Source organism: Neovison vison, chromosome 11 (genome assembly GCF_020171115.1).
Source record: "Neovison vison isolate M4711 chromosome 11, ASM_NN_V1, whole genome shotgun sequence".
Classification (NCBI taxonomy): Eukaryota; Metazoa; Chordata; class Mammalia; order Carnivora; family Mustelidae; genus Neogale; species Neogale vison.
This window is the reverse complement of record NC_058101.1, coordinates 199,277,353-199,304,335: the sequence shown is the minus strand read 5'-3', so window position 1 is coordinate 199,304,335 and position 26,983 is coordinate 199,277,353. Positions and strand designations below refer to the sequence as shown.

Below are 26,983 nucleotides of genomic sequence, written 5' to 3'. Positions count from 1 at the left end.
GAGTCTTGAGGAAGTGTGTCTTCCAAGGGCCAGCGTGAGCCTTGGAGCGTACACACCACAGGCTGGGACTGGACCTTCTTGTTTGTGGGAGAGGATGGATCCCGAGAATAAGCCCCATCAGATCAGTTCTTTCACAGCCAGTTCTAAAATCTGTTTTTGTTTTTGTTTTTTTTTTCATTGTTACCACTTTTTTTCCCACCTAAATTGTAAGACTGAAGGACTGACAGGTTGTATTCTGAAGTCGTTGGGTATAGACCATCCACCGCACCATGTCTTGGTTCCCATACCCCCACGCCCCCTTTGTGCATTCCTTCTTTGCTGTTCTTTCTACACCATTCTAGGATTTCATCTATTCCATTAGAAAACATGGGTTTTAGTGTTCCTGCAGTGTCCATTAAGGGCATACCGAGCCCTCTGGGGCGCTACCCACGCCACACTGTCTACTGGACAGATGCTGGTTCCAGTCATCCTGCAAATGGTCAGAAACCAATGCCTCTTCCCTTCTAGGGCTTCTCGAGGTTATTCTGATCATTCTAAATGATTTCATTCCAAAAGTTGTAAGAATAAAATGCATGAGATAATTGTCTTTTTCCCCTTTGGCCATAGCTATAAAGAAGAATGGATCAAATTAGAATATATTATGGGTTCCATTTCAGGCTGTCTTAAGTGTGGGGCAATTTCCAGGTAAGGTGTGAGTGGCAGATGATGTCATAGTCAGGAATGCTTTAATAACCTCAAGACTTTCTTCTGAACTCACCCAAACTACCCAGTCATATACTGAAGTTAATGGCCCCACTGCAAGTTACGTATGTTAGCAGTTGACATTTTTTGAGTGTGCATTTGCTGCTGTATCCTGTAGATAACACTTTTAAACTGAAAATGCGTTCATCTCCTTAAGATTCTCCAGCTCTCAAAATTTTAATATATTGCCCATGAAGAATCTCAACATTTAAGAGTGGGCTAACGTAATCGTCTGTAATTTTGCTTTTCTGCTTTTCTCTTGTAAAGTGGCCTTTGGTCTTTGTTTCACTTATCTAAAAAAAAAAAGACCATGGCGCTGTAATTATAGATTTTATTTCAGGTGTTTATTTTAAAATTCTTATGAACTTGGATAGTCTGGTTTCCATGTAGAACAAGATTTCAGCTGCGGTTGGAGCATTTCCATTTGTAATATAGCCCCATAGAAAGCCAAATTAAATGGAAATCGTTGTAGGCCAAATTCTGTTGGATCAGTATTTTTAGCTTACTCTTTTCTTCTTTCAAACACTGCTTTAAATAAAATATATATATATATAAAATATATGAAAATAAATATTAAAAAATATATATATATAAAAGCTACCCCCCCACACCCTGCCCCATGCCATATTTTTCTCTCAGCTTCGCAGAGAGCTCCCTTGGAGTAGAAATGGTGTCAAGAAGGGTTCTGAATTTATTCAAGGGTTCTTTGCAGTTTGTAGCTACTATGGGCCATAACAGTTGTTAAATTTGGCGGCAGTTCTCAGACATGGACGTGCCCCAGAATCACTTGAAGAGCTGGTCAAGGGTGCTGGTCGACCTCAGACTCTGATTTAGTAGACCTGGACTGAGGTTCAAGGATTTGCATTTCTAACAAGTTCTCAGGTAATGTTGAACCCCCTGATCTGTGACCACATTTTGAGAACCTCTGCTTAATGGTCCTGTCTGCATTCATATGTGGCGTGTGAGGGTCCACACATACATATATACACATGCATGTATGTGTGTATGTGTGTGTGTGTTGTGTACGTTTGTATTTTTGCAAGTTACACAATCCTGTAAGGTAAGGCCCATCCATGGATCTGATCACGATCGCCCTCCAAATCTAGAGGACACTGTGGACAGCGATTCCTTGGAAGGAGCCATGCCTGTAATGTCTGAAAAACTGGTTTATTGGGGAAAAGGACACTCACAAAAGTGAATTTGGAGACTGTAGTATTTGAAATGACAGAAGTGTGGACATTGAGAGGGCACCGTACACTGTGCATTAACACTGCCCAAGGGTGCATTGCTATAGTTGGAACTAATTTGCAAAAACCCAGGGATGACGCATGATTGGTGACCAAAAGGGACAGCCACCACCAAGGCCAAAAGGATATGCAATGGATCGCCTATGCATACGGTCTTGTTTAACTGCAGCCCTTGGAGATGGGTATCACTACCCTCATTATACTGATGAGAAATTTGTATTCAAACACATAAGGTTGTAAAACTATGATATGAGGGAACTGAGATTCAAACCTGTTCGTCTTGTCCCCAAACTACTACCCTTTATACGATGCTACATCTAGTGGAGAAGGAGGAAGACTTTGCCATTTATACAGTACTCTGTTCCCCCCCCCCACCAATCAATGTTATTGCCAGATTAATTTTAGTGTTATTATGACTTGAGCATATTAATATATCCTGATTGTAAAATGTTTGCAGAATTCAAGAGTATAGAGTACAAATGTAAAAAGAACTGCCCATACTGTGTAGCATATACACACCCCATATAAAACAGAGTCCATAAACAAATGTATGCAGTACATAGAATAACACATAGTCTGTGGTGTATGCTTCCAGTCCTTTCTCTGCATAGACAACATGTATGTGTGTGCTTTCTAATCTAAGTGAAATCCTACTACTTGTATTATTCTGGTTTCCGAGCATATTACTGAATTTAATTCAATATACTGTTTGCTAAAACTCACCAAGTACTTTATATGAAATATCTTAAGAGATTTATATGACTTCATTAGACAACTGATAGCTTCTATCCAAAAGAAGTCCTCGTGGGGAAAAGCAGATTCAATGTTTATATCTCATAAATGCAAAAAGAGCGACTTCGTAGAAAAGTTCACTGCACTCTTCATGTAGGTATCCAATGACCATGTACTTTCAACTGCTCAGTGTATGCAGGAAAACCATTTTCACTGGGGGAAAAAAAAAAAAAAGCAGCAAAAGGAAAAAAAGAAGGAAAACTGGCCAAGGGCGAATTTGCAATTCAAAGAAATAGGTATTGTTGTGTAAGAAGTCAGAATAGGATCTTCTGAGTTTTGCTTGTTCCTTGCCAGGATCCAAGTGTTTGAGGCTTTAGCCCCGCCTTGTAAAAAAGCAACTCTTTGAATCCTACAACCATCCTACACAATCTTTTTTGTACAAGACCCTGCAGTGACTATCTATTAGACTCATGTCAGGATTTTGGAGAGGGGGTTGTAACAAAGAAAAAACCAACCCTGTCTTCTCAGAGACCGTTTGTACCATCAACATCAATCTGTGAAGGACAAAGCTTTGGTTGTCTGGAAATGGCTCCAGAAACTCAGCGCTGAAAATGCTGGCTAACCTCACATGGGTATCGCAAAGTCTATTTTCGCAGTGTTGTGCTTTCTGTTGGTTGGCTTTGAATCTGTGTGGGAGTGAACAGCTAGCTTTTAAATGCGTTAGTAATTAGAGAAGGCAGATAACTTTCTCTATAAAGCTAGTTATGTTTTTTACAGTTCAGTAGCACCCCAAGCTAGAAGACTGCGAGGAACTATAATTTATGAAACATTCTAGGGAGCCACTTTCAAATTTTGCAAGTTAAAGGAAGTTATTGTTTTACTTCCTTTTTTTCTTTCCTTCTTTTTTTTTTTTTTTTTTTTTTTTTTTTTAAGATTTTGTTTAGAGAGACAGAGAGAGAATGAGCAGTGGGAAGGGGCAGAGGGAGAGAGAGGGAGAGAAGCAGGCTCCCTTCTGAGCAGGAAGCCCATAGCAGGGCTCGATCCCAGGACTGGAGAGATCATGACCTGAGCAGAAGGCAGACGCTTGACCAACTGAACTACCCAGGTGAATCTTTAGTTCCTTTTTTTTTAACTATATTCATTGGTAATATGAAAAAGAGCAGGCAAATTGGTGTTAATCAGTTTCACATAGCCAACTTCATATCCTCATGCAATAAATTTATTGCCTGCTAAAGAGTGCTTACGTTTAGATACTATAAAATTACATAATTAGGAGGACGGCCTATAATAATAGCTTTTTAAAAATGCTTTTGTTTGTTCTCGACAGTTTATCCCCAATTCTGAAACGGTTCTATTAAAAACAACAACAACAACAACAACAAAACCTGTGCTTTGCAAATAAAGGTTGTTTCTTATACGCGCTGTTACTATTGAAGTAAGTGTAGCTTTTACTGACAAATGAGTGAATTATTCTTACAAATTACCAACCACCTAGGAAAGCGAAGGAAGAGGCTGAACTCACAGTATTAGTAACTGAAAATTATCAGTTCCCGGATCATAATGGTTATTCTGATGCCAGGAAATAGTGAACAATATTTGTTATCCACAGCTTAATTCATATATTGGTAAAGTTGTCCCATACTGAGCAGGAGCTAAAGCCCTAGACACTGATCTGGACTTTCCTCATTGCGAGGTAGTGAAATACTCAGCATTGTCATCTAGTAAGTTGTAATTCTTTAAACATCTACATAATTTTTAAACAAAATCTTCCAGAATTCCAGCACACAAATGAACATAGCCCTTCAGAAAATCATCACCTTTGGGGAGTGACAACTGTTTCGGCATCGTAATGGTGACAGTCTTCTCTGTCACCGCCAGATTAGGTGACACACAAGGAACTCCATCTGATGAATGTGATGATGACCCAGTGTGTGTACCTCAGTGTTTTCAGTTACAGATTTACTTCATGAGACTTAACTCTAAACTTTTGGGTTTTCCAAATAACAAATCTACTTCTAAAAGAATGCGTTTTTTTCATCAGAGAGAAGAGGAAAAAGTAAGAGAATAGGAGATCAGCTTTGGGGATTACTGGTTGTGAAGAACGCTGCTATAAAAGCAGCCTAGCCGAATTGGGGACAATCCCCCCCCCCACCCACCCAAGAGCACTTGAGCAGTGCTCCCACTCACCTAATTCACAAGTTCCCCATATGTTGGTGTAAACACGGGAGTGGCTTCTGATGTGTGTGATCACAAATGACACAGTCTTCCTGATCACAGTGGGTTGTTGTCATCAGCCCTCCGCCGAGGCCGGAGAAGAGGCTCCTTTGAGAACTCCCATAATTGATTTAGAGGATCCCCCAAGTTGTTCTAGTCACTTTTCTGAATAAAAATTGCCAAAATCACAAGCCCAACCGCACATTATTCCGGAATCAATGCATCTTTTGTAGGAAAAGAAAAGGGGGGTAGGCATGAACGCCCTGCTTCCAAGTGATTGATACAAGTGAAGATAAATAATGAGGAACTACATTTTTTTTTTTACAGCAATTAAGTGCCATACCTGATAATCTCGTGCCTACATGGCATTTGTAATAACTAAATGACACAACTAAATGAAATTTAAAGGGTTTAATTAGGCAATTTTATTAAAATGTCAAAAGCTATTTGCTTACTCTACAGAGATGGTGAATATATTCAAACTTTATTATCCTTTTTTTTTTTTTAAAATTCAAAGAACTCAGAATGTTCATGCAGAGATCGTGAAATGGACAGAGTTTGGGAACGCTCATTCCTGACAGGTCTGGGAGATGATTGTTACTTTCCTGTGCGTGGGGATATACGCTGGCGTCTGTGTCGATCTGCGGCCAGCTCTCTGTGAGTAAGGAATCAGAGTACTGACGGACAAGTCATGCCACAGCCCAGACCGCTCGGTCCCCAAGACGGTTCGGGCACCCGAAGGGCAAGCAAAGAAGAGAGGAGGGAGACGTTAAAGGAAAATGATTCATTTCCACAAAGTAGACATATGACGACACAGAGACAGTCGACAAAGGGAAAATGGAAGTATGATGCATGGCCATGACTCTCCCCGTGATCTTGGGTGGATTGAAGGGCTAGGACAGAGGGGTGAAGTAGAGGTTCCCCAAGCGGAGACCAGCACAGGTGCCAGAGAACGAGACCCTCCTCTTGCAGCCATCACCCCTGGTGAATACAGTCAGACAGACCTCCACTGTGGTCTTCCATTTGGCTTTCTCTTCCTCCCCATCTGAGGTTAAAAACTAGGGAACTGAGCCTTGCAAATTCAAATTGAAAGTACTCTTAGGTGACTCAGTTGGTTAGGTGTCTGCCTTCTGCTCAGGTCACGATCTCAGGGTCCTGGGATCGAGTCCCACATGGGGCTCCTTGCTCATTGGGGAGCCTGCTTCTCCCTCTACCTGCTGCTCCCCTGACTCCTGCTCTCTCTCCTCCTCTCTGATAAATAAATAGATAAAATCGTGGCTCAGTGGGTTAAGCCACTGCCTTCGGCTCAGGTCATGATCTCAGGGTCCTGGGGTCGATTCCCGCATCTGGCTCTCTGCTCAGCAGGGAGCCTGCTTCCCTTCCTCTCTCTCTGCCTGCCTCTTGCCTGCTTGTGATCTCTCTCTGTCAAATAAATAAATAAAATCTTAAAAAAAAAAAAAAAGAAATTGAAGGGACTCTTAAAGTGTATCTAATCTCTTTCCTTTCGCTCAGGAAAAGCACTTTCAAACAATCCTCTAAAGTTTACATGAATGAATGAATGAATGAGTAAACAGAAAACACGGGGAACCAGGGTAGGAGGACATACGCAGAAGCCCACACCTCACACCCCAGACCCTCGCTTTCAGGAAATGCTCATATAGAGTCTATGGGTTAAAGTCTGTTCTACTTTTGATCTGAACCCTCTAAAGACAGACTTATAATCAAGAATACTCTTAACGCTTCCTGTTCTTGGAGCCCATTTTGGCATCACCATCTCATGGCGCCTCCATGCAACCTCTCTGAGAATGGTATTGTCCCCGCATGGGACCTGCGTCGTGGACCCTGACTTGACTGACGTAACTCTCTGTCTACTTGTGATCTCTGTCTGTCAAATAAATAAAATCTTTAAAAAAAAAAATGAACATAAACGTGAATCATAGGTAGTGTTTTTCATTCCATTGCTTTATTTTAGTTTGAGAGAAAAGGATCGAGCTTCTCCCTACCTTAATTCCTCCAAGGCCTGCATTTTCTTATCTCTGACCATTTTTAAACTGTAGCGCAGGAGGTAGAAATTCCTCATGCAGAGACAACCCGCATCGCATCATCTCGCTGGCTCCTAGTGTTTGTTGTACAGAGTAGCGCATTTCCTTAAAAGGGGGCTCGTCTTTTTTTTTTTTTTTTTAAAGATTTTATTTTATTTATTTGAGAGAGACAGTGAGAGAGAGCACGAGCGAGGAGAAGGTCAGAGAGCAAAGCAGACTCCCCATGGAGCTGGGAGCCTGATGTGGGACTCGATCCCGGGACCCCAGGATCACGCCCTGAGCTGAAGGCAGTCGTCCAACCAACTGCGCCACCCAGGCCCGTTCATTACCACCTTATGCAAGGCTCGCTCTTCTTTCTTGAGAGTCCAGAGTCTGACTGCCCGCTTCCTAAGTGCTGTTGGAAAGACCTTCCCCTAACACTTGGCTCTTGAAGGCATCTGTTGATTCGAAAAGACCCTGATTCAGGGTCAAAAGAATTGCATAAGAAACAAAAGCTCTCCTTTTGGCCCCTTGCAATGCTTGCAAAAGAGCCTAGGAGGAGGCCCGACACGGCACATACGGCACATACGGGTAGGTCCATGGGTGCATTTCAGTTCCTGTCACAGAAGAAGGGGACATGTCCTTGAAACTGTGTCGCCTGCTTTTCACCTGCATTAAGAAGGAGGGCACTGTGAGAGAGGGAAACAGTAGGGATTTTGAGATGTCTTGATTTCTTTGCTGTGTGTGATGCCGTGTCTTTGGACCTCAATCCCATAAGCAGTGGCAATATTTTCACAGGACTTCCCATCTCCAGTAAATTGTACAACAGTAATTAATTCTCACAGCATCCATTTGACTAAAGCATTATTATCCCTGTATTATAGAGGGAAAAAAAAAAACCTGATTTGCCAAACCCCACAAAGAAAGTCAATGTCGGAGTGAGGATTATCGCTCAGGAGGGTCTAAAAGTCTAATCTCTGCTCTGAGATGATTTTTTTATTTTTAATTTTTTTTTTCCTGTAGGAACAGATGCCCTGGGGATTTGCCAGGTAAATTCACTAAGGGTGTGTGAGTGTAGAGTACAACTCTGCCCTGGCTGAGTCTCTGTGACCATTAGACCAGTAGAAGCTGATTAGAGGGCACCTGTTTTCAGAAAGTCCCATCAGCAAAGATATAAAAGTATGAGATGAATTCTTGTAAGAGGAACATAGCCAAAATGTGGGTCTACCCATTTCCCTATCTACCCTGTCAAGGGGTAGTCTTGTTATGTATGGAGTAGACTTATTTTGGCAAAGGTTGGCTAGACGAAGATATTTCATTCATGCTTCTTCCCATAATAACAACTCCTTTATCTGCAGGACATTAATGTCAGGAAATGAGTAGAAGAGATGGCCCAGGAGTCTACAAATAGCCCCTCCCCCCCATATTACTGTAGTCTACAAATAGCCCCTCCCCCCCCCATATTACTGTAAACCAGCGTTGCTCAGTGACTTACCTTGACTTGGACATCGAGATAAGAGACTTGCACCAGACTCACCAGGGAAAGAAGCAAATAAAATGAGACCAGGGCAAATCTGCTAGAGGCCAGCACGCGGAAAGCCATAGCTGGGCCCTTGGAGAGCCAAGGCCAAAACAGAACAATAACCAATACGTAAATGCTCAGAACTCACAGAACTATAACCAATACGCAAATGCTCAGAACTCCTGTCCATCGTAGGCAGTGTTCTCTGGCACGGGCCAGCCATGTAAGCTTGTGTGTAGTCTTGAAGGACAACACATTCTAACTGCTTTAATCGTTACTCTTCGTCACATAAACGTAAATGTGCATTTACGTGGGGAGTATTTCTTAAACTCCTGGGGGCTCTGACAGTTAACGAGACAGACAGGGCACCTGTCCCGATAGAGTTGATAGTCCCGGTCCGGGAAAGCTCAGTATACAAGAGCCCTCGTGATGTAGTGGCTTCAGCTGGTGATGAGCCCTGGGAGCGAGACAGAGGGCTGGGAGGGGGAACGAGAGGGGAGGGGGCGGGGGCCTTCGGATGTGGGGGTCAGAAACATCTTGGGCATGCCCGTGCCGTGAAGGCGGAGAAGCCAGCCGGGCCAGGATCATTCCTGACTTGGAGAGGAGCGCAGTGCGTGAGCTAGGGGAACAGAGCAGGAACAAAGGTTGGGGGCAGCAGCCAGTCCCTTAGAGGACCCTGGAGGGTCCCACACAGATCTGATTGCAGTGTGCAAAAGGGGATTCATGGTGACTTGGAGGGTTCAGGAGGGTCGTGATCTGGGTTGGGGGAATGAAGGTGGCATTAATCAGGATGGGGTTGGGGGAGAGTGGGTGGCACAGTATCCTCGGGGGCGGGGGTTGGGACAGAAACATCTTCCAGACATAATAACAGAGTAACTAACACTTGCTGAGCAGAGACCATGTGCCGGGCAGGGAGCTCTCTCGCTCGACCCCGTAGCATCCCCGAGAGAGAGACAAGCCTGATCGTTCGTTATCCTCTCTCGCAGCTGAAGAAGTTGGGGCTGAGAGGGTGCAGGCTTCCACCGTGATATCGAAGCTCATAAACAGGGTAGCCCTGGGGGTGCGGGGGTGGGGCTGAGCCCCCATGTTTGGCTCCAGGGTTCATGGCCGTTCCCACGGGAAGCCCTACCTGGCAGATTTTTGAAAGGCAGATAATTCAGGCAGGGCGAGGAGCCCCAAGAACTGTGACCAGAACATGCTGTTTTTTACTCCTGGGAGAGCATCAATAACAGGATATGGGTACAAGTCCCGGCTTTTTTTCCCTTAAACTCGATATCTTTATTCTCTCTAACATCTTCCGGGAAGGCGGTATTGATCGTACCACATTTCAATAGTACATGTTGATTGCAAGGAGGAGAAAATGCATACATTCTGGTAGACGGCAGGTGCAAAACAATTAAAGAAAACTTTGGGACAAAAGCCCTCCCGGAGTCTGGCCTCCCCCATTCAGACTCGAGGAGGAGGCCACATTCAGCACCAGGCAATTTCAAACAGTGAATACCTTGTTTTCCACGGACAAAGGGACTGTGCAAATTGAGAATTGTGAAGGAATGCCAGTTTGGAATTTGAGCTTTACGAAAATATTTTGGTGTAAATTTAATTAAGGAGCTTTGTCGTCTAAAGATTAAAGCGTAAAAAATAGTTATCTTTCTGGGAAGGATGTTCCTGCTGTTAAGGGTTTAAATGAGAAGAGCATCTTCTGGGGCATGAGAACAGGTGTTCCTTCCTGCAAAGACCTACGTGCTTGAGCAAGAGTCAATAAGAATGCGGAAGAAGGGTATGGGGGGGGCGTCTCGCTAGAGGCTGGAATTACTGGGAAGAACAATCTAGAAGGAAAGACATGGGGAATGCTGGCGTGATAATGTCAGCCCTCGAAAGAGCTTCTGGAAAAGCTGAACTAGGACAATGGTATGAGTTGGTAGTAATTCCTACAAGCTAGTCTGGGTTTTAAATTGTAATCTTCTTATTTCTGTTTAGTGTCATAAGGAAAGAAACTAGAGGCAAGGACGAAGAGCGCTTCCCCAGAAAGGAAAAAGGAGCCAGTCCTGAGCATAGAGATCTTTGTATATACTGATCCCAGAGCTAAGAAGGGACGTACTCCTTGACACAGCAAGCAAGAAAGAGATCTGGACAGATTCGCCGCCTTCAGGGAAGATTATGCAAAAACAGAGTAGACAGAGACCCTGTTTTGGGAGGGAAAGTAGGGAAGTTAGGAGGGGGATGCTGTTCCCCTTGCCTACCTCCTAGGCCACCTCCTAAAGCAGGCTTGCTTAACGGCAGCCCCCTGTGCATATGACCCCTGTTTTTGACACGTACGTGAGCTTTGGTACATAGAAATTCTATGGAAGGAAAAGCAAGAATTTTTGACATTGTCCTTGGGTTCTGAAACTTGTAGGATAGTGATTAGGGTTTGTTTTGGTTGGTTGGTTTTTTTAAGATTTATTTATTTTTTTAGCTGAAAGAAAGAGAGAGAGATACTGAGGGGGGGGAGGGGCAGAAGGAAAGAGAGAAAATTTTCAAGCAGACTCCCCACTGAGCATGGAGCGGGACACGGGGCTCGATCCCAGAACCCTGAGGTCCTGACCTGAGTCGAAACCAAGAGTCAAACGCTTAAGCGGCTGAGCCACCCACACACCCCCACAGTAATTATTAGTTTTAAAATACACATAATAGGCGGGATATCCTGAGGTTCAAGGACTATTTCACAGTTTAACTCAAGTGGTCCCTTATTGGTTTGTTCAGTTTTTTTAATTGATTTGATCGTTGATTTCTTTTACTTTATTTTACCTTATTGACTGTTCATGGTCGGTTTTCATTGTTGTCTTGTGTAACGGTGAAGGGTTCCCTGCAGTGTGCCATCTGCCCAGAACCTGGTTGGAGGACCATTCTTGGACATTCTCCCTGCTGAGCAGGAAAGACAGAAGAGGGGCAGGAGTGGGTCATGATACTGGGCATGAATTAGGCAACTCTCAGACAGGCTGGAAACTCTTCAAGGGCAGAGATTACATCATATTCCCAGCACCTGCCGTTCTGCCATCTCCTCCCACCCCAAGATCTGTGGAAATACTACTGGACTATTTCAAATGACATATGCATCCATTCACAGATTTTGACTGTACACCTATATTGTGGCAAGCAATGTCCTAGGCCTTGGGAATAAAATGGAAATAAGGTCTTTATTCTCATGGCCTGTGTGTTTTGCTGGGGTAGTAAGGAAGGAAGCAGACGAGACAACAAGATAATTTCAGAAGGTAGGAAGAGCCATTTTATTTTTGTTTTTATTTTTAATGGAGGTATAGTTGTCATATAATATTGCATTAGTTTGAAGTGTACAACATAGTGATTCAACAATTATACATAATGTGAAATGTTCACCATAATAAGGATAGTTACCATCTGTCACCATACAAAGTTACTACAATATCATTGACTATATTCCCTATACTGTATATTACATTCTCGTGACTTACTTATTTTATAACTAGAAGTCTGCACCCCTCAATCCCTTTCACCCTTTTTGCCCGTTTCCCCCCAACCCGTACCCTGTGGCAACTCCCAGTTCATTCTCTGCATTTATGAGTCTTTTGGTTTTTGTTTATTCATTTGTTTTGTTTTGGATTCCACATATAAGTGAAATCATATGGTACCTATCTTTGTCTAACTTATTTCCCTCAGTATAATACCATCCAGGACCATTCATGTTGTCCTGAATAGCAAGATCTTATTCTTTTTCACGTCTGAGTAGCACTCCATTGTGTATACATACCACGTCTTCATAATCTATTCATATATCGATGGACATTTGCTTTGCTTCCATACCTTGGCTATTGTAAATAATGCTGCAAAAAAAAAATAAAAAGAGGCACACATATCTTTTTGAATTAGTGTTTTTATTTCCTTCAGGTAGATATGCAGATGTGGAGTTACTGGATCATATGGTAATTGTATTTCTAATTCTTTGAAGAATTTCCATACTATTTTCCCCAGTGGCTGTACCAACTTAACATTCCCTCCAGCCATGCACAAGGGTTCCTTTTTCTCCACATCCTCACCAACACTTGCTATTTCTTGTCTTTCTTGTTTTAGCCATTCTGACTGGCGTGAGATGATATCTTACTGTGGTTTTGATTTACACTTTCCTGATGGTTAATAAGGTTGAGCATCTTTTCGTATGTCAGCCATCTGTATGTCTTCTTTGGAGATATATCTATTGAGGGCAATTTTAAAAAGCTGTTATGGGGACACCTGGGTAGCTCAGTTGGTTAAAAAGCTGTTATGACTCTGACTCTTGGTTTCAGCCCAGGTCATGATCTCATGGTGGTGAGATCGAGTCCCGCATAAGGCTCTCGGGTCAGCGCAAAGTCTGCTGAGACTCTTCCTCCCTCCCCCTCTGCTCCCTCTGCTCATGCTCTCGCTCTCTCCCAAATAAATAAATAAACAAACATATCCTTTAAAAAAAAATCTTATGTGTTGGAGTAATAAAGAAGCTACTTAAATTGGCTGATCAAGCAAAGCCACTTTGAGAATGTTGAATACATACTGAGTCCAGAATAAGAAAAAATTCCCAGGTATCCAAGGATTTAAGGAGGGGACCTTGCAGACGGAAGCACCAGGTAGCCCACAGAGCCCAAAAGAACTTCTGGCCTTTGTTGTTTTCCTGGCATGGAAAGGCCAGTATCACTAGGCGGACACATCATTTCCCATTTAAGCATGGGGCGTTAGGGTATTTTGCCCTTTATGGTCAAACCCAGATGTTCCTTATTGACCTTTTATCAAGTGGAAAGAATGGAATTCAAGTAAGCTGAAGTAGTTATCAGGTAACCATATATGACATCATGTTTTAGCATTTCAAAGGGTAGAACTCTGTTCAGGATGTTTGCCCCTTAGCTCTCTCTGAGATAAACATTTGTGATAATGTGTTGAAAAGAGCATAAGGTTTCAGCAGTCCTTTCGCTAGAATGGTACCCTCTCTGGGGGCGGGGGGGGGCGGGGATTGCATAGTGGATCATTTGTTTAAATGCCAAGAATCAGTAAATAGTATAAACAAATTCTCAATAAAATCGTCAAAGGTATTTTCCCACTGCAAGGGAATTAATCATTGCCATATTTTTAAGTGCTGCTGTCCAATTTTTTAAATAATGTACAGCATTTAGCTTTGTTATTTGCCTAGAGAAAAGAATGTTTCAATGAAAATTGTCAGCTGAGTTTTCTTAGGTTATCTGATTTTCCGTTGTTTATCTTGTGCTTATTATCTTTCAGAGTGACATGTTTAGTATAGTCTGTATGTAGGTACAGACCTTTCCACTTGGCAAGTTTCGATACCTCTCTGCTATGCATGCAGAGTCTTAAATAAAATGAAAGGAACTGAATTCTGTGTTGGTGACAGCACCGCCTTGTTAAACAGAGCTGGGTTAATTTCATTTATTATTATTACGAAGAACAGTATAGAAAGAGCAAGAAGCATTTATAAAAGACCTACTTGGCCTCTCAGGTCTGTGTTGGGACAAAATGTCCTGACTTGAAAATAAAACAGAAATTTTAAAAACATAGCTTTACTGGGAGGTCAGGTCCCACAACTGGGGAGTGTTTAAAGAGAGAGCATAAAAGAGGCAATAATAAATTTTGAATATCTGCAATGTGGTCAGAATAAGATGGAGTTTGGTGGATTAATTTATGTTGAATATTCAGAGCAAGATTAGATAGCAATGTTAACCAAATCCACAGATTTTCCTGGGGTGAAAATATCTCATTTCAGAGAAACCGTATGTTCGGCAAGTATGTTCGTGGAGGTAGAGGGGCTGGGGGTGGGGGGATGGGAGGGCGTTTTGTTGGTTTTTTTTTTTTAATTTTTTATTGTTCCCATTTCCATCTGTTACAGGGAAATCAGGTACTTCCAAGCACTCTTTAATATGACAACTGTTAAAAAACAAAATTATGCATTACCTTTTGGGCTGCGAGCTGCTCAAAGGTAGACAAGATAATAGGCTTCCTGTTCAGAAAAAAAAAAGAGTGCTGTTATCATTGTTTATTTTTATAGCTACTCTTCGCTCATAATCGTGCAGACCCTGTTGGCTGAGTCATTTGCCTAGACATCTCCCGGGGACAGATGAGTTATCAGAGCCACACGGTGCTGCCTTATGAAGGGGTGACAAAGGAGGCTAGAGTCCCAGTTCCCCAATAGGTCCAACTGCCGAAGGCAAAAGTGCTCTCCTAGCCAGTAACATCGCTGCTTTTTTTCCTTCTTTTACCAAGCGGCCCAGCTCTAGCAATAGATGCTGCTCCACAGGCAATTTCCAATTCCAGGCCCCCGAGGAAGTATTTAGAAGAAGCCCCCCTATTTAAACAGTCGTGCAAAATTACTTACATTACATGCGGTACTTAGGGAGAGAACGTGCAGGGAGCTGGGGGACTCTCTCGGCCGCCTTCCCTGTTTCTGTGGTTCTCCTTCGTCCGGCCTCAGACTTGTCTCTTCCTTCTTCCTTCCTCTTCTGCCATTTACATTTTTCCTCCAGAAGTGAGGAGGAAGGAACGACCAGAGCTACGGGTAAGAAGCTCAGAGCAGCTGGGCGGCCTGTGCCGCGTGGCCTCTCTGAGTTTCTGTCTCCTCGCTGGTGAAATGGGGGTTACATTAATCACGATCTCTTGGGTGCATGGGTCACCGTTAGCCCCAATCAATGCTTGCTTTTGTTACTCCGATGATGAAAGGGGGGCTGTGTAAGGGACAGGAGACACGCCTGGGAGCCAAGTGTCCTGGACCCAATTCTGCCCCTGGCTGGATTATCGTCTGACCCCTCCTGGGGCCAGAAGCCCCCCCCCCCCCAGGTGCAAAAAGAAGGAGCTGGAATAAGCCCCGTCCCTCTGTGACATTTCATGATTTGATTAATTTAATGCAACAGGCTCGTCCAGTGGAGCTGGCGCGTCGTCAATAGAGATGGAAATTGGTGGAGCACCAACTGTGTGCCGCGTGGTGCTAGTGTGGGTTTGGGGGATAAAAAGAGATTTCAGACAAACCCCTGTGTCATGCCCGGCACGCTCTATGTTTTGTGCTAAAACCAACAGCACGGTCCGTGAGTGCCACAGAGGGGAGGCTATGAATGAACCCCCAGGGGACAAACACAGGGAGGACGGGACCAGAGCAGAGCAGTTGGGGCACAGGGTTCCTGGGCCAGATCTGCTACGAGACCAAAGAATAAGGAAGCCTCCACACGGCCCTGCACAAACCAACCGTTGAAAGATGCTTAGCTGGGCTAAGAAAACCCAGATCAGTTACTAAAATTACTGCCTTGTCTTTAATGATCTACAGTTTCCTTATTTGCTCTCATGCTTTGAGCAGAGTCACATATTTGTTTCTTTTTTTTTTTTTTTCTGGTTGGGCTTCAAAAATATTCCTGTTGAATATGACAGATTATACATATATAGGTGTGTGCCTAGAAATAGAGTTACTGCGTATGATGTGACTGCTTGGAATGATGAATAGTATCATCCTTAGGATAAAATGGGGATCGGTACTCTTCATACCTTAGAAGTGCCATGAAATTCATTACCTGGATAGGAGATTTTGAGGGCAGTGCCTGTTTCCCATGTGCGATGTGGGGTTCTGGGCCGTGAGACGAGATAAATGAATAAGCCATCTTGGAAGCCTTGCTAAATTCACAAAGGCAGCCATCTATCAAGACAGATACTCGTGTTTACATAATTATTAAATATAGAAAAGAAAATGAGAGCAGAAAATATGGATGTATGTAATGTTTATGAGCCACTTACGTAGTCCTTGTTTCCTTTCGTTCTTTTTTTTTTTTTTTTTAATTCTCTTTTGGATGCTTTTCTTTTTCTGTCCTTCTTGGAGAGTGCTCTCTGCCCATCGTGGCTGCTCCTAGCAGTGTTTTTGCCCACATGCTTGATAAGATTCGTCTTCAGCCAGAACCCCAGATGCTCTGGGCAGCCCGCGGTGTCCCTGGGGAATGCTTTCACATTTTGGCCCTGCTGGGCCTTCAGGCTTTCATATCCATTTTTATTTAATATCTCAGTCCAGGGTTGACAAGGCTGTAAAAATGTAGCCTCAACACATGCACATTGCAGAGATTTCAGATGTCTCTCTTTCTAGAAGATTCTTTCTCTACCTGTCATATGGAGCACTCCTGCATGCAGACCACGGGCCTATGGGCAGAAATTTCTTCCAGTCACCTTCTCGGAGATAGGCTGGTCCTTTTACCACCTGGGTTCATGCAGAGAACAAAGGCAGCTTCTGTGGTGCCAGGGCCCCAGTGTGCCCGTGCAGGTGATCCAGACCTGTGTGCACCGAGCAGTGACCTCTAAGTGAATGACCATCTACATATATATGTGTGTTTGTGTGTGCATACACACACACACACATACACACACTTCACTTAATGTAAAATTTTTCTTTTATAAAGCCTCTCTGTGGGTTTAGTCTTGGGGGGAAGGGGCACACTGCTTCTAGTCGGTCCATCTTGTCCCTCAGAAGTCATGGTCCCCAAGGTTTTATACTCTTGAAAAAAAGCAGACGAGAACACTGAGGCTGCCTCTCTTGGACAGAATGGAGTTTCTCTTCAATTTTAGAATAGATAATTTCTATTTTTATGGAAAATCTATTCTTACCAAGTAGGAACCTGACTCACTGCATAAAAATAAACTTTTCTGCTCCCTTTCATGTTGTGCATCAGAAGCCTTATTCTGGTAGCCACATCGCGCCGCGAGTCAGCAGGGTTTGGAAAACTAAGCCCCATCCAGACACCTCTTGCTGGCTTCAGCTGTGGCCACGAAGCTGGCGGGTCGAACCGTCTTGTAACTTGATTTCTCTGGGGGTCATGTCTAAAAAGGGGGGATTTTCCATCTCTTTTAGCCACAGAATCTGTGAAAACTTGGTGCAAAGCTGAGAAGTGTGGAAGGACAGAGAGAGAGAGAAGAGTGGAGGGTCGTTCTCAAATGGGAGTGAAGAGCTCACCTCTTTGCTCAGCAGCCTTTAAGACCTTTCCAAGAAATCCTCCAGGGAGCCCCAAAGAGCAGAGTTTGTCAACCAGTAGGCCAGGTCGATCTTCTCCATCTAAACTGAGATGGTTCTGGAAGATAGGAGTGACAGGCGGCACTCTCTGGTGAATGTCAGCCCCTCATCTGTCTTGGGTAATTTCTCCCATATACTCCTCCTGTTCCTTTTTTATTTTTATTTATTTATTTATTTGAGAGATACAGATCACATGTAGGCAGAGAGGCAGGCAGAGAGAGAGAGAGGAGGAAGCAGGCTCCCCGCTGAGCCCCGATGATGCGGGGCTCCAGGACCCTGGAATCATGGCCCAAGCCGAAGCCGGAGGCTTTAACCCAATGAGCCACCCAGGCGCCCCCTCCTGTTCCTTTTTAATAAAGTAAAAAACTCATTGGGTAGGAGATTAACTTCTAGTGTCTTCCAGGTCTTTGAGTTATACAACTGTCATTTTTTTCTTTACTAGGGACCATCCCAGGAAATCTGGCACATCTGGCCACTCTGTCTCTGATGATTAACTGGGACAGATTGGTCGAGTTTCCTGCCATTGGGAGATATTTAATACTATAGTAACATGAAGTTCCTTACCATTGGCTCTGTAATTATCATTTTAATAACAGGTATATTTGAAAATATTCCCATAGATTGGACATAAATAAAAAATACGACCTTTTGGTCATTAGAAACTCTTTCCAATATTAAACTGAAGACAACCCAACATTGAAAAGAAAACAATACCACTGGATTCTCCATTCACCTTGAATATCTTCCTATGCAGACACAGAAGCCAACACATTAAATTATAACTCTGATGTGCCAAGTTTCTTAGATGTCATAATAACACATTGTCGTTTTAAAATTTAATTCTTATCAGGAGTGTGTTAATCATTGTCCAACCACCAAGTTTTTATTATTGCCAGCTTTTCAGAAATCAACAAGAAAAGTATGGCTTTACAGCAATAAAATGCTTTATAATTAGATACCGGTAGGCTTGAGGTTGAGAAGTCCATAGGTCTCACAGTGTAGTCTGCTTCCATGAGCATGTCCATTCCTAAGCCGTTTTGGAGGGACAGGCATCTTCAAGGTCATTGCTAAGTTATTTCAAGGAGAGTTGTCAGTTATATTTTTATACTGAGTTCCCTGGTTTCTCCATTGTATGAGTATGTTCTTTGTCTTCGTGTGCTGTGTTAAAAAGCAAAGATAAAGTTTTTCATTATCCTTCTATCCCGAGGTTTGCATTTTTTTTTTCAAGAGTAGTTTCAGTGTGTTAATAACATGTAAATATGACAATCCAAAGTACTTATCTGTCATCAGGAAGTGAAAAGTAGGTGTGGAGCACCGATGTTCTTTTCTTTGTCTGGGACCTGAAATTTTTGTCATAAAACTATAAAAGAAACTGGATAAAAATTCATAGTCAAATATCTCCTGGCATCTGCTTACATCAGTAATATATTTCCTGAACTATTATTTTAAACAAAGAATAAAATAGAATTGCTTCCACTTTGTCAATCTACTGACAATTTATAACAATGAAAATACTGCCTAGTACTTGGATAATCAAGTAAGATGTGGGTTTCCTATTTTGATAAGTTTAGAGTTTATTTATTGCATTTTAAAGAATTAAATAGTGGGGCGCCTGGGTGGCTCAGTCGGCTAAGCATCTGCCTTCTTCTCAGGTCATGATCCCGAGGTCCTGGGGCACAACCTCACATCAGGCTCTCTGCTCAGAGGGGAGCCTGCTTCTCCCTCTGCCTCTGCCCTTCCCCCTGCTCATGCTTGCTCTCTCTCCCTGTCAAATAAATAAAATCTTTAAAAAAAATTAAAAAAGAAATAGCAAGAGCAAATCTTTTCCTTTGTCTTCTTTTAGAAGTTTATTTTTAATTGTATTCTAATTTTACAGGTCCCTTCTTGTCAAAAAATGCAAATTATATAAATAAAGCGCATCTACTTGATCTGCACTTTCTTTAGAGTTTATGATGGTGGTTAAAACAGAGGGGAGCTTTGTTTCCATAAGATATGTGCCTTGCTTTGTTGCAATTATCTGTCATGGTTACATTGTTATAAATGACCCGTGTTGCTCATTCTGCATAGTCTCTGGTCGGTTGACATTAAAATAGCGAAGGTTGTACTATCTGTACACAGTTCTTTGGATTAATTTAGACGTAGTAGTTCATTCTTAATTCTCAGTAGACTCTCCAGGATCAAGATGCATCTGTAAACATTTCTGGCTTGCCCCTAAGAGGGGAGTAGTAACACTCACCCCGCTAACTCCTGAGTAATTTGGAATAAGAAATCGCATCAGCCAATTTGTCTTCTCCATAATTAACAGGAATGAAGAAAAACAAATGAATGCTTCAATACAGTGGTATATGTGGTGAAATAAAGGTTCTCTGAGATTTGCTGTGAATTACTTAAGTGAAAAGAAAGGAATAGGAGAGTGATTTTTGAATGTAGGTGGTGGGTATATGGTGGTTCATTGTCCATTTGTGTTTTTTTCTTTTTTTTGGATGTTTGAGATCTTTTACAATAAAAAAGAAGACAGGGGAATTGTTTTCAGCAGTGTAAGAAATATTAACCCAGAGACATCCCTGAATGCCGGTCTTCTGACTCTTTGTCATACGTACTCCGTTCTTGGAGGGAGTTATGGGCATTACTTTGCAAGGTCGTGTTTCTGCGTCAAGTATTTATTGTATGGCTGTTCCCTTTTAAGAACTTTAAAAATATTTCCCCTTTACCGAGTCTGAATTTATAAGTCATGAGGGAGTTTAATTAAAGTAAAAAAACAAAACAAACAAAAAAAAACAATTAAACACTTAAACTGTTAGAGTTACATTTCAGGGTTACAAAAACTTGCCTCGGTCCGCGGACCAGTGTCACTTTCATTTCAGTGGAAATGAATGAATGAAAGTTGAACATGGCCAGATTGCCATTTTTCCTTTCGACTCCAAGATTATAGGTTACCTGATTCCAAGTTTGCAAGATTTTCCAGATGACGCAGAGGCACATAGTCACAGGTGTTAATCTCCCATAAACAGCTTGTTATCATTTTGATTTTTGGAAACATGGCACACAAGAAGTAAAACACCGTGAATGTCCAGGCAGCCTGGTATTTTATAATATTTGTGGATTGGTATTGGTATTGGTATTACCACCAAAGGGTAAGCCGGGGTGTTTTAAGTACATCCGGGTAAAATGAATGGGAAAACGCCGAGCCCGTGTTTATGACTGTGGAAGGAATCTGACACTCCATTGCACGCTTATTATTTTTCATACCCTAAGCTAAATAGACTAACGGCTGTTAAGAAACTATCAGGGGAAGCGTGTCAAACACTAGGTAGATCATGCAATCAGACTGGTGTCGGGTTGGAAAAGTCAGAAGTCGGGAAGGGGAAAAAAAGTGACCTTGGCCTCTCAACATTGTCTTTACACTGAGTAGAACAGATGAGATTGTGAATTATTCAGAGCATTGAAAGCTTATAATTGTTAGCTGTGGTGGCGGCAAAAGGGGAGAGAGACAGGACTATTTTAGTCCAAATGTCTGATTCTATTAACCATCAAAGGAATCTTTTCTTAAAACCATCTTGGGGAATTTGGGTGGCGTGGACCCCATGAAGAATCTTTTCCCCTGTTTGATACCTTTTTTGGGAATCTGGGTCAAAGAGGCACAAGTTAATATTTAGCATAGATTTTTGGAAATGCAGAGTAAAGGAACAAAGACACTCTAGGGAGAGGATTTGCTGTTTCAGCAGGTAATTGTCTGGGGAGTGAGTCCCCCATGAAACATAGCAGAACCTCTGAACTCCGAGGGGGTCTCACATTTTATGGAAATGAACTTTTCTTATTAGTAGCATTTACGATTTAGCAGATTTTAGCAGAATACGATTTTCAGCCTAAAAGAAAGTATTCTTCTCATAGTTACTAAGTGCAATTTTTTTAAATGAAGTTTGTAACGTAATAGTCATGTAGTCTTTTACAGTTTTAGCCATTTCAGATGGAAAGCAGTATGCTTTTGTAAACAATTTTATTCTATTCACTTATCTGGCATTTATGAAGGTAGCCTTTACTTAAAACTAGTTACCATATTAAGTTTAGATTATCTTGAAGTTTACCACGGATTTTAACTTTATGGGCTTAAGTGGTATTATTTTTAGAAGTGCCTTTAAAGTTCATTTGGGATTTTTCTTTCCAAACTGAAAAATATTTAGATTTCGCTTTCAAAAAATCGTAATATTGATGGCATTTTAAAATTTCCATGACATATCTAAAGCACTGTCGGTGCTTATGTATAGAATTAAAATTTAAGATCAGAATTACTTTTAAATGTCAAGACTTGAAGAAAGACATTTTAATAATATTTACTGCATATTATAAAATGTCGGGTTTTTTTTCTATTTTAATACATTTTATAAAGATTGACTTACAATGTCAAAAGTCATTTTACTTACGGAATAAATGTCTAAAATACTTATATCACCTCCCCCCCCTTGCCAAATCACTTGGTTTGGTCCCGAATCTTCTATCTCCATCAATAATGTCAGAATAAGCATTTCAATAAAGCATATCATGTTCCTGTGTTCCAGATTCTCTTCTAAATTTAGAATTAGCATGGTTTTTTTTTTCTTTTTTTTTTTTTTTGGTGCAAAGACTATTTTAAACTATGTATCCTTCTCTCCATACAATCCTTTTATTAGGGTGAATAGAAGAGCTTCAAAATGATAGTGTTTCATGGGACAAGAACAGATCGAACGTTCCCTTACAAAGTAATCTTGATCACTGTTTTCATTCATTTCACTGTCAGTAGTAATTACCTCCTTGTTCTCTGGCTTCACCATGGGGTCTTCATTTATAAATAGATAAAAATATATAAATATATGTGTGTATATATATAAATATATTAGGTTCCAATTCCTAAATTTAGTTTTGAAAAAATAAGGCCAGCATTTGGTTGTTGTGGAACAAATCTTCTACCCAACCCCACAAAAGAGTGTCCTCGGACTCCACTCAGTCCAATAGTCATGACCATTTTTATATCAGACAGAAAATATGATCGGGGCAATAAATAGTTTTCTGTAGAAAGGCAAGTGTTCTGTCTGTGTCCCTGCGCTCTGATTCCGGGAGTGTGACAGTTAGAGTGGATTGTAGACCTACCTGATCCAAAGGAGACTCCCAGTCTTTTAATTAAATGACTTTGTAGAATTCATTGTTTTCATTTTTTTTTAATTTTTAATCTTCTTTTTTATTTTTATTTTTTACCGTAGATTTTAATATTATAACTTGTTTTTCATGAACGAGCTACTTGGAAAATGATAAATATTTTTCTCGTCTTAAATCTCAGGTCCTTTGTTCATCGAGGGTTGGCACAATGTATATATTTTCTAATTGGGGGCTTCTAGAGAAATATTGTACCCTGCCATCTTCCCCATCAATGTTCAGGCTGAGTCTCAGGCTCCCAGTTCCCAGCTCTTGGGATGTTGTTATAGCTCTCCTCCCTGTAGCTTAAAGACAGGCTTTGGGCCAAGCATAGCTTGTATGTGATTGTTAACTAGTGGAAAATTCATTATACCTAAGTCAGTACTTGTTTGTAGATACTTGAATTTGGTGGACACGTCTGTTCACGCTGGAATTCAATACAATGAATTAACCTTTGTATCATAAATATAATTATGTTTCCTATTTAATTTTTTGTTGTGTGTGTACATGTGTGTTTTTTGCAAAGACATGAATGTTCAGCCATTTATTTCCACACTCATCTATCTAGGCTCGACTCTGTGCCTGGTGCAGTGAGGTACACTGGGACAGTAGAAGACCAGGTTCTTGCTCTTAAGAAGTTATCGTCTACATCTTAAGGCAATGTGTGGCTATAGGTCAGCACGAGTCACAGGATGCAAGAGCTCGAAGGTGAATGAGGGAACTGACATTTTAAGCCAAAGGAGCTGGGGAAGACCACATGGCAGTCGACGGAAAGAACTGGAGGCGTAGGCTGGGAAGGTGTGGGTGGGTAGGAGAGGTGATGCCTGCAGTCTGGGCGGGATTGTGGAATTGGGAAGGGGCGTGTCCACGGAGCCGGGCTTTCAAATACTAATTGCTAATTGCAATTTCTAATGGCTGGTATTAGAAATTTCTGCTCTCTCCTCTGACTTTTCCTGCAATGGGTGAAATTCCAATCCTCTTGGATGGCTTTTGATGTTTCTCTTGCTAACAACAACTGGCAGGGGATAGTCTTTCTGTGGCGGGTGTCTCTTCAGGAGACCCATCCTAGACCTTCTCATGGCATGGTCTCCGGAGAGGGGAGATACCTGCTTCCTCGAACTGTTCACCCAGAACCTCATCTCAGCAATTCTGACCGGCTCAGAGACCCTTGTTTCTGAGATTTCCTGAACTGGAGGGTGATGCCTTTCCTCACAGCCGCCGTTCACTATGTACTTTAACTGATCAGTTACCTGTTTATTTCCCTGAATTGACCGGGATCTAAACCAGAGGGACAATGTCACGTATGTATCCCCAGATCCAGCCACAGGACGTGGTACGTGGTAGGTGTGCAGGGAGTGCTTGTTAACGGAAGGAAGGGAGGGAGGAAAGGAAGCTAAGGAGTCATCAGCTGTAGCATTACCTCTTTCCTCCCCTACAGCTGCTTTCCAGGGCAGCTCCAGAAACCTGGATCTAGCACCGGAGCCTAGCATAGGAGCCCTGAAATTTTGGGAAAATGACTGCATATTCCATGTCCTTGGGACAACTTTACTCAGCCACTAGCTTGTCTTTAGAATTCCCAGAACCACTGCTAGAAGTTAGATGGTCATCAAACCAAACTAAAACTGTAAGGTTTTTTTCTTTTCTAGTTTTAAGTCCAAAAAAGCCTTTGAATGACTAGTTTTCTTTCACAGACTATCTGACCCATAAGAGAGTCCTAGAAAGTGGACTCCATGGTGGCGTTGACTGGGGAACATTCCCACATGCAGGTGAACACAAGCATGCACGTCCCTCAACACCATCTGTCCTTGACTCTAGGTTATTTTCTGGAACCTCCTAAAAAAAGGTCTTCAAGTAGCAGACCAGGAAAGAAAGCGTGAGAGAACCTGGTCACATTGGGATACACAGTCTTTGTACGAGAACAGTTAGAACAGCACAGAGACTAAATGCCAGGAGACCCTGGGAAAATAAGAGACAAGAACGAAGTGAACATGGGCTTGAGCAGTGAGAGTATCTGCCGTGTGCTAGACCCAGTGTGGGACGCTTGCACCTGTTCCCTCATTTAATTCAGCACAGTGGACGGCAAGGCTTAGTGATGTTATCACCCTTATTTTATAGCTGAGGAAGTGATTCAGAGAGGTTGTATAACCTGCCTTAGGTCACACAGCTAATTCGTTGTCAGAACCATGAGTGAAAGCGAGATCAGTCTGACTTCAGAATAGACATCCTTTCCTCACCCTGCTGCCTTCTCTGAGCATGGGATGGGTGAACACAGACCCTCCTCGAGAGACTGAGGAGCCAAGCCCGGGGCACCGAGACACCACCCAGTCAGACACAGCCCAGAGAGGTCATGTTCACAGGGAATGTTCTCTCCAGGCGCTCTCTGCTCCCAAACGCAACCAGAGCTCAAATTACATTCCATGACTCACATTTGTATTATTCTCACCGACAGTGATTTTCTTAGCAATCTTATTAAAACGTGGACATCTCAGGTAAGGACCCATAAAAAAGTTTTCCCCAAGACATTTTTTTCTGTTCATCTTCCTTTTCCAGCCCATGAAAAAGCTGTTTTTGACATATGAGTACCTTCTGTTGTTTATAGGACAACCTACAAAGCTAAGGAACAATTGGCACCATTACATTTCTTCCGATAAAAAAATATGCAGCTATAAAGATGTTTGGTAAGAATGTTAAGGTCTTAGAATGTGACCATATTGATACCTGCAGCGAAGCTTCTAGAAAAACAAAAGCATAGAGACGTTTGCAGAAAGGCGGTCATTTGGTGAGGCATTGTGGGAGCCTTCTGGCCATAGTGCCAGACACACACGTAGGGGATATTTTCTATGTAAAATTCCCCTTTAAAAAAACGAGAAGAAGTGCACCTCTTGACAGTAAAATTGTGTATCCCCCAGAGTTTGATTTTCATCTGCTAGGATCCAGCCAAAGAGCAGAGATGTTTCCCTGAAATATTTTGTGTTAGATTTTTTCCACTGTGACCAAATGTTCGTGTTCTGTGGCTACTTTTCATATTGTTAGAAAAGGACTGTGTCTGCATCAGCCACCGATTCAAACAGACATGTTTTTGTCACAGTTCCTTTGAGATCACAGATCTGCTTGGTCCTCTGGGCAAATGCTTCCTGCTTTGATCTTTTCTCTCTTTCTCCCTGAAAATAGGCACCGAGTGCTTGCTATGCGCTATAGGGTCGGAGGACGTAATGCACAGGTGATTTGCTCCCTGCCCTTAAAGAACTTGCAACGGACTTGAGAATAGATGAACAGACAACCCGTGTGGCTCTAGTGTCACGCACGCAGGGAGCGCGCTGCGGTCCATGTGGGCCTGGGGGAGTGCCCCGAGGTACCCCACAGCCGGGAGGTGCAGCCGGGAGCACAGGGGCGCAGTGGGGCGGGGCTCCCTAATACCTATGTCATTTCCTTAGGAGCTGAGAGCCAGGGAATTGCACCATCAGGATACGAAAGTTATACTGCCCCATGGGTGTCTTGGGGTGTGGGGGGCAAGGGACCATCCTGGGGGATTGGGCAGCAACCTCCAGACAAGTCAGATTTGGTAAACGGAGGCAGCAGCGTAGAGAAGCCCATTTTCAGAGTGCACCTGGCTGCAGATGCTGGGGTTCGGCTTACTTCCGCTCAGGGATACCTGGAGATCACGGTGGGCGACTCACGGACAGTGAGGACAATGGAAGACACGTCTCTCTTCCTCCCCCTCTTTCTTCCTTTCTTGAGTTATGGACGTTGGCCAGACCCAGCGAGTTCCAACTGGACAAAGATGAGGCTTGCTGCCTTCCAGTGAATCCTGACGCTTTTAACCAAGGGGCGAGAGCGGGGGTGATGGGCAGCCGTCTTCTCCCAAGTTTATATCCCCAAGACTCTGGACCGACGAGAACAGCAAACTTTGCCCGTGACACCTGCGCCTTCCCGTTCTGGACCCGATATCCTGTAAACCCACTCCCGCGTTCTTCAAAGGCCCTCACCTGAGTCCCTTCCAAATTTTTCCTCCCTTTGGCCCACCTCAATCAAAACTCTCTTTCCCTGAGCCCTCAATTAATTAGATCTGATTATCTAATTAAACTAATTCGCACTGAGGTATGAATGAGGCCTAACCCCCCCGGGGGCATTTGTATTTTAAAAGAGGAGCGTGTTAACCCAAATGCCTCGACAATTAGTGGGATGTGTGGGGAGACGTTTTGGGGGGCTGGGAGCTTCCCTGTGCCCCCTGCTTCCCAGGCCATCCCAAGCTTGGGTGAACCTATGGATTTCCCCCACCAGAGGAATTGAAAGTGTTGGAGTCAGCATTGCACGTGTC

The 26,983-nt window shown here is 42.7% G+C and overlaps 1 protein-coding gene across 9 annotated transcripts in view; it reads left to right on the top strand.

Moving 5' to 3' along the window:
- Positions 1 to 26,983, top strand: part of TENM3 (teneurin transmembrane protein 3) — a 692,983-nt gene that overhangs the window by 197,320 nt on the left and 468,680 nt on the right. For 7 of the 9 annotated variants that reach the window (XM_044225674.1, XM_044225672.1, XM_044225671.1 and 4 more), the window contains exon 1: positions 5,546 to 5,591. The exons of the other annotated variants lie outside the window; for them this stretch is intronic. The gene's annotated coding sequence lies outside the window, so the exon portion shown is untranslated. Of the gene's footprint in view, positions 1 to 5,545; positions 5,592 to 26,983 lie in introns of those variants that run through there. 9 annotated transcript variants of the gene reach the window in all.